Genomic DNA, 17,174 nt, shown 5'->3' with positions numbered 1-17,174 from the left:
AAAAGTGAACAGGGAGAAGTAAAACTACAGAGATTTAGGTTGTTATCATCTTCTAAAAGATTATTATAACTTTAGTAAGTTATGTGGCATACTTTCAAAGTATGCTACCACAAAAAGTCACCAAATGGCCCTAGTCTGGTAGCTCAGTTGGTTAGAGAGTCATCCTCATATGCCAAGATTATGGATTCAATCTCTAGTAAGGGCACATACAAGAATCAAGCAATGAATGCATATATAAGTGGAAAAACACATAAATGAGTGGAACAACAAATTGATCAATCTCTCTCCCCACCTTCCCTCCCTCTCTCTGTCTAAAATCAATTTTTTAAAAACTTGCCAGATGACAAAGGAAGACAGTAAAAGAAGAAGAAAGGAAAAAAGGAACTAATAAACAATCAGAAAATAACAAAATGGCAATAGTAAGTCCTAACCTATCAATAAATATTTTAAATGTAAATGGATTAAATTCTCCAACTTAAAGATACAGAAAAGCTGAATGAATAAAAAATAATAAGCTCCAATAATATGCTGCCCACACGAGTCACCTTAGCTTTATGGACACAGATACGCTAAAAGCAAAGAGATAGAGAAAATATTTCAAGCAAATAGTAACCAAAGGAGGGCAGGAGTGGCTATACTTACATCAGACTTATTAGACTTTAAGTCAAAAATGGTGACGAGAGACAAGGAAGGATATTATGTCATTATAAAGGGGTCAATTTATCAAGGAGATATAGCAATGTTAAATATTTATGCACCCAACATCAGAGTACCTAAATATATTTTTAAAATATTAACACAACTGGAAGGAGAAATAAACATTAACAAAAAGTCATAGGGGACTGCAAACTCCACTCTCAACAATGATATCCAGACAGGAGATGAATAAGGAAAGAGCAGATTGGAACAACACTACAGATCACATGAACCTAACAGGCATATACAGAACAGTCCATCCAACAGCGGCAGAGTACACTCTTCTCAAGAATGAAACAGGACATTCTCGAAGAAAGATCATACGAAAGGCAATAAAACAAGTCTTTAAAAAGTCAAGAAAACTGAAATTATATCAGGTATCTTTTCTGAAACCAAAGATATTAAACTAGAAATCAATAAAAGGAGGAAAACTGGGATACTCACAAATATGTGGAAATTAACACTCCTAAATCAACAGGTCAAAGAAGAAATCAGAAGGAAAATTTTAAAATACCTTAAAATTAGATGAACTAAAACCTATGGGATGAAGAAAAAGACATTCTAAAAAAAAAATTATATCATTCACAAAGGTTCACATTAAAACATAAGAAAGATCTCAAATGAACAACTTAATTTGACACAGTAAGGAACTAGAAAAAGAAGAAAAAAATAAGTGCAAGTAACAGGATGGAAATAAAGAGTAGAGCAGAAATAAATAAAATATAGACAAAAAGCAGAAAAGATAAATAAAACTAGGAACTGGTTTTTTGAAAAAGTCAAACCTTTAACTAGACTAAATAAGATAAAAAGCAAGATGATTCAAATTAATAAAATTATAAATTAAAGAGAATTACAACTGATACCACAGAAATAAAAAGAATCACAAGAGACTACTATGAACTATTATATGCCAATAAATTGGACAACCTAGAAGAAATTAGTAAATTCCTCAAAATAAACAATCTAATAAAATTGAATGGATGAAAAAAATTTAAAAACCTGAACAGATCAATAACAAATAAGGAGATCAAATCAGTAATCAGAAATACCTCATCTAAGAAAAGCCCAGGACCAGATGACTTTTATGGTGAATTTCATCAAATATTTAAAGGAGAACTAAGGCCAATCCTTCTCAAACTCTTCCAAAATACTGAAGAGGGAGAAATATTTCATTACCTTGATACCAAAGCCATACAAGGTCACTTGAGGAAAAGAATATTACTGGCCAATATCTCATATGAATATTGATGCAAAAATTCTCAAAAAAAAAAGTGCTAGCAAACCAAATTCAACAGCACATTAGAAGATTATACACCACAAACAGTCCAATTAAAAAAATGGGCAAAGGACCTGAACAGACACTTCTCCAAGGAGGACATAAACAGGGCCCAGAGACATATGAAAGCATGTTCAACATCACTAGCCACCAGAAAAATGCAAATTAAAACCACAATGAGATACCTCTTCACACTGGTCAGAATGGCCATCATTAACAAATCAAACAAATAAGTGCTGGTGAGGATGTGGGGAAAAGGGAACCCTAGGTGCACTGCTGGTGGGAATGCGACTGGTATAGGCACTGTGGACAACAGTATGGAATTTCCTCAAAAAACTAAAGACGGAAATGTCTTTTGATCTAGTGATCAAAAGGGATTATACCCTAAGAATCCTGAAACACCAATTCAAAAGAATCTATGCACCCCAATATTCATAGCTGCATTATTTAAAATAACCAACTGCTGGAAAGAGTCTAAGTGCCCATCAGTAAATGAATGGAACAAAAACCTGTTGGACATTTACACAATGAAATACTGTGTAAATGTACCAGCAGCAGAAAGAAAGAAGGAACTCGTACCCTTTGCAACAGCATGGATGGAACTGGAGAGCATTATGCTAAGTGAAATAAGCCAGGCGAAGAAAGACAAATACCATATGATCTCACCTGTAAGTAGACTCTAATGAACAAAACAAACAAATGAGGAAAACAGAACCAAAGACATGGAAATAAGGAACAAACTGACAGTGACCAGAGGAGAGAAGGGAAAGGAAAAACAAGGAAAAGAGGGGGCAGGGTTAGTCAAGGAACATGTATAAAGGACCCATGGTAATGGACAACAGGGTGGGGACTGACTAAGGGAGGGGCGGTGGGCAGGGGAGAGCAAAGGGTGAAAAATTAGGACAACTGTAATTGAACAACAATAAAAAAAAGTTCCACAACCAGTTTTACACATTGCACATTACCTGCATGGAATAAAATATAATGCTATTCAAAAAAAATAAAGATCATACACCTTGATCCAGTAGAATTTATCCCTGGTTCAACATACAGAAATCTATCAATGTGACACACCAGATTAAAAAAATAAAGGATAAAATTTATATGATGATCTCAACAGACGCAGAAAAAACACTTGACAAAATTCAATAGTCAATCACAGTTAAAAACAAACAAACAAACAAAAAAACCCTCTAAACTAGGGACAGAAGGAATGTTGCACAACATAATAAAGGCTATATATGACAAGCCTGCAGATAACATTAAACTTAGTAGTGAAATGCTGAAAATTTCTTCTCTAAGATTAGAAACAAGACAAGGATGCCCTCTCTTACCTCTTCTATTCAAAAAAGCTCTAGAATTCCTTGCCAGAGTAACTAGGCAAAAAAAACAACAAAAAGAATAAAAGGTATCCAAATTAGAAAGCAAAAAGTAAAGCTGCCTCTGTTTACAATATGATATTCATTATATTATATGTAGAAAACTGTAAAGACTAGACCAAAAGTTTGTTAAAACTAATATTACTAGTTCTGCTATGATACAAAATCAATATATGAAATTCAACTGCATTTTTATATATTAACAATGAACAACCTGTTAGAGAAATTAAGAAAAAAAATCCAATTTATAATAGCATCAAAAACAATAAAATACATAAAAAGTTAACCAAGGAGGTGAAAGATCTAAGCACTGAAGACTATAAAATACCGATGAAAGGAGACACAAATAAATGGAAAGTATTCCCATGTTCATAGATGGAAAGAATTAATGTAATACTGTTAAAAATCTCCACAATACCCAAATTCAGTGCTATTCCTATCAAAATTCCAATGGCATTTTTTTTGCAGAAATAGAAAAATAACCCTAAAATTCATATGTAATGACAAAAACCCCAAATAGCCCAAGCAATCTTGAGAAAGAACAAAGCTAGAGAACAAATCGCACTTCCTAATTTCAAACTCTATCAGAAAGTTATACTAATCAAAACAGAATGACATCAGTTAAAAAAAAAAAAAAAGACAAATTAACAGAACAGAATAGAAACCCCAGAAATAAACTCAGGCATATATGGCCAACTAATATTCAACAAGAAAGCCAAGAATACACAATGAAGAAAGGATAATCTCTTCAATAAATGGTGCTGGGAAAACTGGATGTTCACATACAAAGGAATGAAATTGGATCACTATCTTATACTACTCACAAAGTTCACTTAAGTTGGATTAAAAATTTAAATATAAGACCCAAAACCATAAGACTCTTATAAAAAAATAGGGAAAAAGGTTCCTGATACTGGGCTTGGCAATGATTTTGTAGACATGACATGAAAAATACAAGCAACACAAGCAAAAATAAACAAATGGGACTGTATCAAACTTAAGTTTCTGCACAGCAAAGGAATCAATCAACAAAATGGAAAAGCAACCTAAAAAAAAAAAACAGGAAGAAAAAGAAGAGGCAAACAAAGAATGCAAGAAAATATCTGCAAATCACTTATCTGATAATGGGTTAATATCCAAAATATATTTAAAAACTCATACAACACAATAGCAAAACAATAATAATAATAACCTGATTTTAAAATGGGCAGAGGACCTGAATTCACACACACACCTTATCCTTGAGCAACATGGAGGTTAGGGGCACTGACCCCTAGCACAGTTAAAAATCTGTATATAACTTTGAGTTGCTAAAAACTTAACTATTAATACTAATAGCCTAATTTTGACTGCAAACCTTACCAATAACATTAGCAATAAATTAACACAAATTTTATGTTGTATGTACTATACATTGTATTCATACAATAAAGGAAGATAAAGAAAATGTTATTAAGAAAATCATAGGAAGAAAATACATTTACAGCATTTATTCAAAAAAATCCCCATATACGTGAACCTGTGCAGCTCAAACCCATGTTGTTCAAGGGTTGTGTATGTGTATGTATCATTCAGCCATTAAAAATAAAAAAAGGAAATCTTGCAATTTGTGACAACATGGATGAACCTGGACAGCATTATGTTTAGTGAAATAAGATAGACAGAAAAAGACAAATACTGTATGATTTCATTATATATGTGGAAATCTGAAAAAGTCAATTACATAGAAACAAAGAATAGAATAGTGATTGCCAGGGGCTGCAGGGTGAGGGAAATGAGGAGTTATTGGTCACAGGGTACAAACTTTCAGTTATAAAATAAGTAATTCATGGTGATATAATGTACAGTAAGGTGACTGCACTTAACAATATCGTGTTGTATACTCAAAGTTTAGTGAGAAAAAAGGGAAACGTGAGGTGGTAGATGTGTTAACTAACCTTATTGTGGTATTCATTTTGTAATGTATACATATATTAAATCATATCATACACTTTAATTTATATAAGTTTACTTGTCAATTATATCTCAATAAAGTTACAGTGGAATTCCAGGCTCGATGGTCCTTCTAATTAAATTAAATGACAACGATTAACTTGATCAATATCAGAAGGTTGCTTGATCAATATAAAAAATAATAGCATTTGAAAATTTTTATAATATAAAATATTTTTTAAATTAGTAAACAACACTGGCTGGTGTGGCTCAGTAGACTGAATGCTGATCTCTAACTGAAAGGTCACCGGTTCGATTCCCAGTCAGGGCACGTGCCTGGGTTGCAGGCTGGTTCCCCATTCGGGGGCATACAAGAGGCAACCAATCTATGTTTGCCTGCACATCGATGTTTCTCTCCCTCCTTTTCTCCCTTCCCCTCTCTCTAAAAATAAATAATAAATTTTTTTTAAATAAAATAAACATCAATAAATAAGGAATTAAAACTTTTCATGATATACATTCATAGTATAAACAAAAATGACAAGTTACCTAGGGACAAATCTAACAAAAGATATGCAATTTATGGGGATTACTTTGTTACAAGAAAAAACAATTTACTCTTATGAATAGGCAGACTTAATACTATAAAGATAGCAACATATGTGTTCTACTGTAAAGTATTCCACTGCATGATTAAACCACAGTTTACTAATCTCATTGTTTCCAACTTTTCCCTATTTCAAACAATATTATAATAAATATCCTTGCACATGTCTATCAATGTGCTCAAATTTAATGTGACTCCTATCAATATCTATCAGGAACTTTCCACAGAACTTGTCAAGTTGACCTTGAAATTCAAATGAAAGAGTTTAGGATGAAGAATAGCCAAGATACTTTTGAAGAGTAATAAGAGAAATCCTGCCTTATCAAGACTTATTCTAATTTGTAATAATTAAAGTAGTATGATATTGCAAGAGACACAATACAACAGAAAGCTTAGGACACAAAGGAAGTTGGTATGTGACAGAGGTGGCACTACAGATCCACAGAGAAAAAAAGCATTCATTATATGGTGCTAGAACTGGATCCTCATATTGAAAAACATAAAATTAGATCTCAAGCTCCCATTATACATAAAAATAAATTCCAGTTGGACTAAAGACCTAAATATGAAGTTTAAAGCCTTAAATCTTTTAGAAGAAAACATAAAAGCATTTTTTAAACCAAGGTAGAGAGAACTGCTTTCAAAAGGCATTAATAATAAAAACTATAGAAGAAAAATTATATTTTTATTTTAAAACCTTTTACAACACTATTATGTATTACAAGATGAAAATACAAGTCACAGACTGAAAGATGAACTTAGAAATCCACATGACCAAGGCTCAGGTATCTAGAATATATATCACATTCTTTTCTTTTTTTACAGATTGGTTATTTAATTAGGGTTTTCAAGTGAAATTTAGAACTTCATTTTGAGAGGATAAAGCCCATTTGTGAGAGCAAACACAGACCATAGGTAGCCCTGGAGCTGAGGAACAGCTTTGATTTTTGGCAGAATTTACGAGTCCACAGCTTTCTGATCAACCTTGTGTTGTTCTGTAATCTCATATTTCTCCTTCTTGGTGTCGAAGATCTCCCCCTCCTGGTGTCTGCGCCCGCACAGCTTCTTCTTCTTGAAGTAAGCATCAGTGAGATGCTTGGGGATTTTCACACCACTGATACCAATTTTTGTGGACATAGCAATGACAAATTTCTGGTGCGTTCTACGGAGAGGAACTCGATTAAGGGCCAGAAGTCCAGTCACAAGTAGCAAGCCACTGTTCAGCTGCTTCAGGAAAACCGTTCTCTTGCCTCTGTGGTACCCAGTGAGGATGATGAGAATGGTCCCGAGAGTGATGCTGGTCTGCAGTTTTCTCACATGCTGAGTGAAGGGTTTCTTGCCGTGGTCAACAGCTTCCGAGGCTCACCTTCAGTAGGACAGTATCTAGGCATTTTGCAAAGTTTAACCACTTGGGTACCACCATTCTTGTCGCCACAAACTGGTTTTGTGACAGTAGCCATAACTTTCTCCTTCTTTTTCTTTTCAATCTTGGATTTAGCTGCAGAATATTTCCTCTTGTACATGGCCTTTTGGGAATACATGGCTGACCAGGAATACCTGCCAATTCCTCTGACTAGGACAGGGTTTGGCTGCTCTGGGGCTTCCCCTTCTTAGGCATCTTGGCCTTGAGGTTACCCTTCTTAACCTTGCCACCAGCATCAGCCTTCCTGGCTTCAGGGTTTCTTCTCCTTAGTGTCCAGCTTCTCAGTTTTTTCACCTGCCATCTTGCAATATCTAATATTCTTAAAATTCAGTAAGATCAAACAAAAACCCAGTAGAAAACAGGCAGAGAATAAGAACCAGCAGTTCACAAAGGAAGAAGCCAAATGTCCTAAAAGCATATGAAAAGATATTCAGCGTTAACTGTAGTCAGGAAAATGCAAATTTTAAATATACGACATTTATATCCAATAGCCTGGCAAGAATTTATATATATATACAAATGTGTGTGTGTGTATAATCACCAAGTTTTAGTAGGTTAAAAAAAAAACAACCCAGGAACTCAAATTCCTGAGTGAAGTATAATTGGTAATAAATTGGATCAAACATTGAAAGGCAATTCTTAACTATCAAAAATGCTGCAGAATAGCACACTCTATGACCCAACTATTCCTCTCCCAGTAATCCACAGTAAAGAAATTCTAGTATATATACACGCACAAAAACAAACACATGCAAAGACATTCACTGCAGACCTTTTGGAAACAATGAAAAATATAAAGCACCTAACTGTCCCTCAGCAAAAATAGGCAAACTACGATTTAATCATACTATGGAATGCTTATTAGTAGTTAGAAATAAATGAACTAGACTGTATTAGCAAAATGATAAATGAAAAGGGCAAACTCCAAAATAATTCATACAATATAAAATGGTTTATGTAAAATCTTCACACTAAAACAAAAATTGTATACAGTTTAAATGTAGTAAAAATACAAAAACATGCTCAGATATAACACAGGAATTTCAGGATAATGGTAGTCTCTGTGGAGGGAAAGTGAAAGGAAAAGAGAAGATGACCTTTAGTTTTTTAACCAGAAAAGGCTCTAACACAAATATGGCAAAAGTTAATATCTATTCATCTCAGTGTTGAGTACAAAAATATTTGTTATACTGTTTTTGTACTTTATACAAAATACAAATATTTTTTTTCAATAAAACATATTGAAAATGTTTTATAGTTGAAAATAGTTTTAAAGAGTATTATATAATATAAAACTGATTAGAAAAAATAATTACAGCCCTGGCACAGTAGCTTAAATTGTCTGGAGCCTGGTCCTCATATGCAGGGGTGTGGGGAGGGTTTGCAGGTTCCATCCTGGGACACATACAGGGGGGATCAACCAATGAGCGGATAAATGGGTGGAACAACAAAATAGATGTTTCTTTCTCTCCTTCTCTCTCTCTCTCCCTCTCCCCCCATTCCTCTCTCTAAAATCATTTTAAATTTTTTTCAAAAATTACAATCTAACAAGGCTTACAAATTACTTTATTGTAACTAAGTCTCAAAGATGACTAAAAATTACACTTCTAGCTGAAGTAGAATCTCCTACACTTAGTAGAATCTGTCTACACTATTTCTAGCAAATTTGCAATGAAAAAGTACAATGAACACAGAAAAGAACAAAAAATGTCAACTCATCTTTTCCTCCAAACCCTTGGATCATAAGAAGTTGTGTTCCTTCATTTCAATTTGTGACTTGTGAGTTAGATATTGCTGGAAAGAAAATTCCAGATTCATAGGGAAGAAAAGTTCACAAGTAATCCATGTAAATACACATACACTATGCGAATAGAGCTGATTCCATCTTGAAAAGATTACTTCATTTTAAAAGTGATCCAGCCTGGTCCCTTGGGACCCCCCGCCTTCCCCCTACTGAGGCTCTAGGTTAATCAAGAAGTACCATTAATCCTTCCTTCATCATTTAGACCTTCATCAGGGGCAAGGTGCCTTCAATGCTACCTATCTTTTAACTCACCCTGGTGTCAGAGCACCTGTATCTGGTCCCTTTGCTGCCCTCCATCACCCATGCATTCCTTTTGAAGTACCTTGGTCCACTGCTTAGGGAAATGTAAAACAGGTGGTCTGGGACGTGAACGGTGCAGAAATTCATTTTGTCCTAATGCCACCTAAGACTGTGCTTCTGTAAGTTCCCTATTAAAACTCTATAAACCAATAAGTTAGATTTGTCTAAAGTACCTCATTCTTTGGCCTCTTAGCCTCACTTGGGGGGTGGGGTGGGAGGGAGCTTTGCATACATGGCTTTCACAAGAAACATACATATGTAGTTGAAGAGAACAAACATACATATGTAGCTCTAACACTCTCTCCACAAATTTAATAAACACAAAATATAACACAATTAACCAATTTACTAAAAATCTGATTATGTGTGAAGAAGATATAGATAAAAGAGGCAGACATAACACAGGTCTTCATCATCAAATCTTTATTGAAAGTTTACCTTTAAGGATATAAGCCAGAGATTTAAAAAATTGTTTTAATTCAGGAAATGAAATCCTTCACTATCATTTCATACTTCACTTAGGCTAAAGCAGGGCTGCCCCTGGCCCTACAGCTGAGCCTAACAGTGAAAGCAGAGCTTGCCACCATTCTTTGTAGGGAAAGGTACAACCAGAATTCGAGGATGGAAATATATACAGCGAGCTAAAAAAAGAACAGGATCTCACTGCAATGGTTGTGATAGGTCGGCAGTGTAGGTAAACACCATGCTGTGGAAAACTTGACACCAGGTAAAAACTCTAGACTTTAGCCTATAAACAATGGGAAGCTATTTTAGGCAAGGGAGTGACATATGTAAAGCAAAATTTTTGAGCCTATGTGAGACTGGACAGTGAAATTACTATAGGCAGGAAAACGGTAAATTATCATAGATAGGTTATACTGTGACGAAGGCCTACATCGCGCTATAACCTATTCCATGATAGATTATCTCCATCTCATTCATATTAGAGAATGAAAAGGACTAATCTGAGACAAAAAAGAACAGGTCTTGGTACCAAACATGTAAGCAACGGGAAAGGAAAGGTGTCAATCAAGACTGACAATAGCAAACACTGTTAGACATCTAACCAAAATCCATTCCTTTGTTTTTCCCTAGATATGAGATAACAAAGACCAAAAGTACCCAAATTAAGTGATGAACAAAAGTTAATAAAAAGCCCATGTGCCCAATGACACTAATTTGCTGCTAAACTAATCCTGAGCTGCAGTAAATGTCTTCAAGGTTTAAGCCACTATTAGCTGGGATTTCTGATGGCAGGAAAAAATGATAGTAATTTTTTTCAAAGAAAGGAAAGGAAGAATCTACATAAAACTATTTTGCAGAAACACAAAATTAATTCAATTTGACATCTTGGTATTACGGTAATAGCAGAACATTAAGTGAACAAAATTTTCTGAATTGGTATAACTCAAAACTAGTATTTCCCTGGATTTAACCATTGAAGCTCTGGTTATTCAAACTTACCAATTTCTTTACTATGAACTTTCTTATGATGTTATGCATTATAGATAACCATGAAGATACAGTATATTGTATTTTCTAAATGTTTGACCGCAGTGCACCCCTTCAGTACAAGATCTCTGCAAAACACATCTAGAGATACAGGTGTGAATATAGCTAATCCTAGAAACTCTGACTAGAGTACTCTAGAAAGAATTCTCACTGAAATATGAAACACTAATTCAATTAAAATATCACCATTTTGCAACCACTAATAAAATAATGGATCTAGACAATGAAAATCAATAGCTGCTAAAATCTTTTTGATAGGGAACTTTATTACAAGTGAATCAGGCTGATGAACCTGAACCCACTGATCAGTCATAACTAAAAACCAGGTGAGAAGACATTCTGGGACTCCTCCTGTGATGGAACAGAAAGTATAAAACGCTATTATAAAGTTTTCTTGCAAACAAAAACACAATAGAACCTAAAATTTGATAGAGACCCTAGATCCACTACTAGTTTGCAGTAAATAATAAACAGAGGAACAAAGGTGCAATCAGTAAAACCCAAAATGTGGTTGCTTCAACTAATTGCAAAGAAGGAAAAAAGGAAAATGAAAAAACAAAAACAAAAAAACAAGGGGTAGGGGGAAGGCTATAAATTGAAAGAGACCTTATAAAGACCTTATTTGAATTCTAATTCTAAATCGACCCTGAGAAATCACTTACAAGACAACTGGGAAAATCGGAACCCTCACTGAATGTTTGAAGGCATTAAGAAATAACTGTGAATATTTTGTCTGGGTTTTTTCTGTCTTGAAAATGTAAATAAATATTGAAAAGTTTGCTGTAACTTGAAAGGATGTGTTTCCTTCCTCCAGGTTATTTGTTGGCTGTTGGAATTCTTCATCAAGTCGGCAGACTAAAGGTGGTGTCTTGATTATAAAATTAGGCTCCCATGAGATTCACACAAGAAGAATTAAAGAAATTCCCTTCCCAACTACATCCCTTCCTATTGTAAGCGTAAGGCTAGGGATAAGTACTTTCAATTTCTCAGGCCATCATAATCCCATGAAATGCCCCATGATTACAGTGACACTTCAGCCCAGACCAACTGGGTTTATTGAGAGGGATGAGATTCACTCTCTATCTCTTGTATAATGACCTGGTTGTAAGAGCCTGAAAGAACAGCCTCTCCTTATCTCAAGGTCTTCCTTATCTGAAATGAACATCTTCTTTTTAATATATTTTATTGATTATGCTATTACAGTTGATCCCAATTTTGCCCCCTTGCTCCCTCCACCAGTAACCCTCATTTCCTTCCAGCAACCCACCCCCTTAGTCCATGTCCATGGGTCACACATATAAATTCTTTGACTACTCCATTCCCTGTGCTGTACTTAACATCCCCCTGTCTGTTTTGTACCTACCAATTATGCTTCTTAATCCCTGTACCTTTCCCTCATTCCCCCCTTTCCCCTTCCCAAATAATAAACCTCCAAATAACCTCCAATCTATGATTTTGTTTCTGTTCTGCTTGCTCCCTTAGTTTGTTTTTTTAGATTCAATTGTTAATAGTTATGTATTTATTGCCATTTTAATGTTCATAGTTTTGGTCTTCTTCTTCTTAAATAAGTCCCTTTAACATTTCATATAATAAGGGCTTGGTGAGATGAACTCCTTTAGCTTTATCCTGTCTGGGAACCACTTTATCTGCCCTTCCACTCTAAATGATAGCTTTGCTGGATAGAGTAATCTGGGTTTTAGGTCCTCGCCTTTTATCATTTTTGAATACTTCTTGCCAGTCCCTCTTGCCTGCAAGGTTTCTTTTGAGAAATCACCTGACAGTCTCATGGAAATGCCTTTGCAGGTAAGTCTCTGCTTTTCTCTTGCTGCTTTTGAAATTCTCTCCCTTTAACCTTTGACATTTTAATCCTGATGTCTTGGTGTGGTCCTCGTTGCATCCATCTTGTTTGGGATTCTCTATACTTCTGGGACTTACATGTCTATTTCCTTCACCAAATTAGGGAAGTTTTCTTTTACTATTTTTTCAAACAAGTTTTTAAGTTCTTGCTCTTTCTCTTCTCCTTCTGGCACCCCTATCAGTCAAATGCTGGTACATTTAAAGTTGTCCCAGAGGCTACTTAGCCTTGTTCTTTTGAATTCTCTTTTCTTCTTGCCGTTCTGATTGAATGTTTTTTTTCTTCCTTATGTTCCAAATTGTTGAATTGATTCTCAGTGTGATCCACTCCACTGTTGATTCCCTGTAAATTTTTCTTTATTTCACTTAGTGTAAACTTCATTTCTGCCTGGGTCTTTTTTATGCTGTTGAAGTACCCAATGAGTTCTTTGAGCATCCTAATAACCACTGCATCTGATAGATTGCTTTTCTCCATTTTGTTTAGTTCTTTTTCTGGAGTTTTGTTCTCTTCTTTCATTTGGGCAATATTTCTTTCTGCCAGCTTCCCTGTGTTTGTTTCTGTGTAGACATTAGGTAGAGGTGCTTTGACTCCTTGTCTTAGTAACATGGCCTATTGTAGAAAAATGCACCTGTAAGTCGTATGAGGCAAAGCCTCAGGTAATGGCCAGGGCAGGGCAACCCATGTGAACCACAATGATGGAGTCTCAGCTATGGTGTCACCTCTCTGTGACTGTGTAGGGGAGGGATAAGAAGGGGGACGATGGCTGCTGCCTGGCCTCTGGAGTTTTGTCTGGGAGGAAGCTGCCCCCGGCACTCACCATGATGCCAGACACTTCTGTTTCTCCTCGTGTGCCACTGGTGCCTCTCCAGCTGTTTCTCTAGTACTAGAGCCCAGAGGGAGTGAGTCTGCATAAGTCCTAAGACCACTGCGAGCCCTTTAAGAGTAGACGCCTGAGAATCCCACAGTTTCTTCCACCACCCCAACACCCACTAGTTTTTACAGCCAGAAGTTATGGGGCCTTTTCTTCCTGGTGCTGGAACCCTGGGCTGGGTTGTCTGGTGTGGGGTTGGGATCTCTCACTTGCCAGGTATCCCTCCCAATTTTTATCCACCACACATGGCTGTGGGACCACCCATTCTGTACCTCAGCATCTCCATGTCTCTGCATCTCTGCATCTCTGGGTCTCTGCCCCTCCACCCCTCCTACCCATCTGGATGAATGTAACTTCTTTAATTACTTGGTTGCTCAACTTCCACACAGTTCAATTTTCTGATGATTCTGGATAATAGCTGTTGTGTATTCATTTGTAATTTTTGCTGTCGTCTTGTGAGGAGGTGAGCCGTGTTTACCTATACCTCCACTTTGAGCAGAAGTCTGAAAAGAACATTTTTATTAGACTGGATGTAAAGGGTATAAACAAAAACAGTCAGCATTTTTTCTCTGGCACGCAGAAAACCTAACTTTCTCTAAGAAGATACCTAACTAAATCCATTTATCAAATCATATATCCAAGAAACACTGAGCTGAAATCTCTTTAAATAACATGACTTTTAAATTCTTTTTCTTATCATCACCCAAGGACATTTTTTCATTGTTTTTAGAGAGAGAAGTACCAATTGGTTGCCTCCTGTTTGCGCCTGGACCAAAGATCAAACCAAACGTAGATATGTGCCCTGCCTGGGAATGGACCCTGCAACCTTCTGGTTACAGGACAACACTTCAACCAACTGAGCCACATCAGCCAGGGTTTTCAATAACAATATCTTAATCAATACTTTCAAGAAAATAATATTACAATACCACCATCTACGATAAGAAAAAATGTTTTGCTCTTATAAAAAAATAATTAACCCAACTTAAAAAAAACAGTACATGCTATTAATTTTCAACTAAAAAATGTCATTAAAAATATAATAGGTTTGCATTATATAGTTCTGATCCCTCAGCTTATTAGAATTGATCCTGTGATCCAAAATAACCAAAAGCCAAGATTAAAATTTCACTCAAGTACACAGGCAAAATGCTGCTATATCAAGAGCTAAATCCAGCTTTAAAAAGAGGATAGGCAAGGAGACCTGAAGCTATTAATCTTTGGCTGAACTTCAATTCACAAATGCAATCCACAGACTGTCAAATAAGATGGATTGAAAGGTAGAAATGCAAAGATCCTTAATTTTGCTTAAAGCAATTCATGCAGCATAATTGATAAATGTTATTGATGATAAAAATTTCTAAACTAGAACTTCTCTGGAATTAGAAATGGCAGTTATAAATATTCCTGTGGCAAATATTATTCATCAGTTTCACATACAAACATTTTAAAAGTGTTACAAACTGAGATAATGAATAAAAAAATAAGGTATCTTCCTTTGGATGAAACCCAACTTCAAGATATATCTGAGATCTGTTTGAGGGTTTTTGTTTTGTTTTGTTTTGTTTTGTTTTTGTTTTGTTTTCCCACAGTAAAGGGAATGTGGACTCAATTTAAAGCTAGAATTGAATCTATATGTTGTATGCTGAGAAATCACTAGAAATAAATTATATTGTTAAGGATTTCAGAAGTTTTCTAATTAAAATATGGTGTTCTACAAACTCTTCTCAGGATTGTAATATTCAATTTAGTCATTTAGAGAAATAAAACAAGCTTCAAATTAAAAGAACAGAGTACACTTCCACCACATCAACTCCCCACCATGACTAGTAGAGGGAGGAGAGGGACTGGAACTGGGTTTAAGGCCAGCACATACGCACTGATTTTGCACTTAAATTCCCTGAGCTCTGGGAACATGTTACTTATACTTAATTATACAGTAAGCCTCATTCTCAAACCCAGGACCAATATCCACAGAACTCCCGGTGGAAAGGTAAATCAACATGCCCAAATTTCTGTATCTGTCCCTAGTACTCAAAGAACTCTGAAGAAGCACATTTACTTGGAGACCCAGGATAATCCCACTGCTCCTTCCTGCTCCAGCAGCTTCACACCAGAGATGGATGCGGGAAGGGATTTTAGGGCTCACTGACTCAACTCCCTTATTTCACAGAGGAGGAAACTGAGGTCCTGGGAGGGAGTTGACTTGTTTTGAGTCACACAGCTGGTATGTGGCCAAATCAGGAGCAAGTCCTATGGTTCCCCCACTACCCTCCTGAATGAGGCATCTCCTGGAAATTCAGTTTTTTGTTTTGTTTGCTTTTGTTTTGGGGTGGGGTTTTTTTTTTTTGCTTTTGTTTTGTTTTTATTTTTCATGTGGCATTCAATGTTATGCTAGTTTCAGGTGTGCAGCATAGTGGTTAAACATTTATATAGTTCACAAAGTGACTCCCCTCCAATATGTCTAGCACCCACCTGGCATCATCTATAGTTAATTACAATATTATTGACTATATTCCTATGCTGTACTTTACATCCCTGTAACTATTTTGTAACTGTCAATTTGTACTTCTTCATCTGTTTACCTTTTTCACCCAGCCCCTCAAGTCCCCTCCCATCTGGCAAGCATCAGTTTGTTCTCTGTATCTATGAGTCTGTTTCTGTTTTGCTTATTTTTGTTTTTTAGATTCCACATATAAGTGAAATTGTATGGTATTTGTCTTTCTCTAACTTATTTCACTTAGCGTAATACCCTCTAGATCCATCCAAGTTGTCACAAATGGCAAGATTTCATTCTTTTTTGGGCAGAGTAGTATTTCATTTTATATATGCACCACTTGTTTATCCATTCTGCTGTGAATGGACATGGGGTACTTCCATATCTTGGCTATTATAACTAACATTGTAATGAACATAAGGGTGCATATGTCTTTTCAAATTAGTATTTTGGATTCCTTCAGATAAATATCCAGAAGTGGAATTGCTGAATCACATGGTAGTTCTATTTTTAATTTTTTGTGGAACCTATATACCATTTTCCATAGTGGCTGCACCAATCAGCATTCCCACCAACAGTACACAAGGGCTCCATCTTCTCCACAGCCTCGCAAACACTTGTTTGTAGATTTATTGATGATAGCCATTCTGACAGTTGTGAGGTTATATCTCATTCTGTGGTTTAAATATGCATTTCCCTGATGATTAGGGATGTTAAGCATCTTCTCATATGTCTATTGACCATCTCTTTGTCCTCTTTGGAAAAATGTCTATTTGGGTCTTCTGTCCATTTTTTAATTGGATTGTTTGGGAGGGCTGGTATTTAGTGGTACGAGATCCTTATATATTTGGGATATTAATTCCTAATCAGATATATTATTGGTGAATATCTTATCCCATTCATTAGGTTGTCTTTTCATTTTGTTGATGGCTTCTTTCACTGTGCAAAAAAACTCTTACTTTGACATAGTTCCCATCTGTTTTTCTTCTGTTTCCCTTGCCTGAGGAGACATATCCAAAAAA

At 35.7% G+C, this 17,174-nt stretch overlaps 1 protein-coding gene and 1 pseudogene across 4 annotated transcripts in view; both read right to left on the bottom strand.

The window, feature by feature from the left end:
* The window catches only part of UBR3 (ubiquitin protein ligase E3 component n-recognin 3), a 196,267-nt gene that overhangs the window by 167,109 nt on the left and 11,984 nt on the right, over positions 1–17,174 (bottom strand). The window lies entirely within an intron of this gene.
* On the bottom strand, positions 6,712–7,717 carry LOC129061736 (60S ribosomal protein L6-like; annotated as a pseudogene).

The sequence above is a fragment of the Pteronotus mesoamericanus genome, unplaced genomic scaffold (genome assembly GCF_021234165.1).
Source record: "Pteronotus mesoamericanus isolate MK-2021 breed Mesoamerican mustached bat unplaced genomic scaffold, CSHL_Meso_final scaffold_651, whole genome shotgun sequence".
Classification (NCBI taxonomy): domain Eukaryota; kingdom Metazoa; phylum Chordata; class Mammalia; order Chiroptera; family Mormoopidae; genus Pteronotus; species Pteronotus mesoamericanus.
Note: the sequence above shows the minus strand (reverse complement) of the source record. Positions and strands in the feature narration are given on the sequence as shown.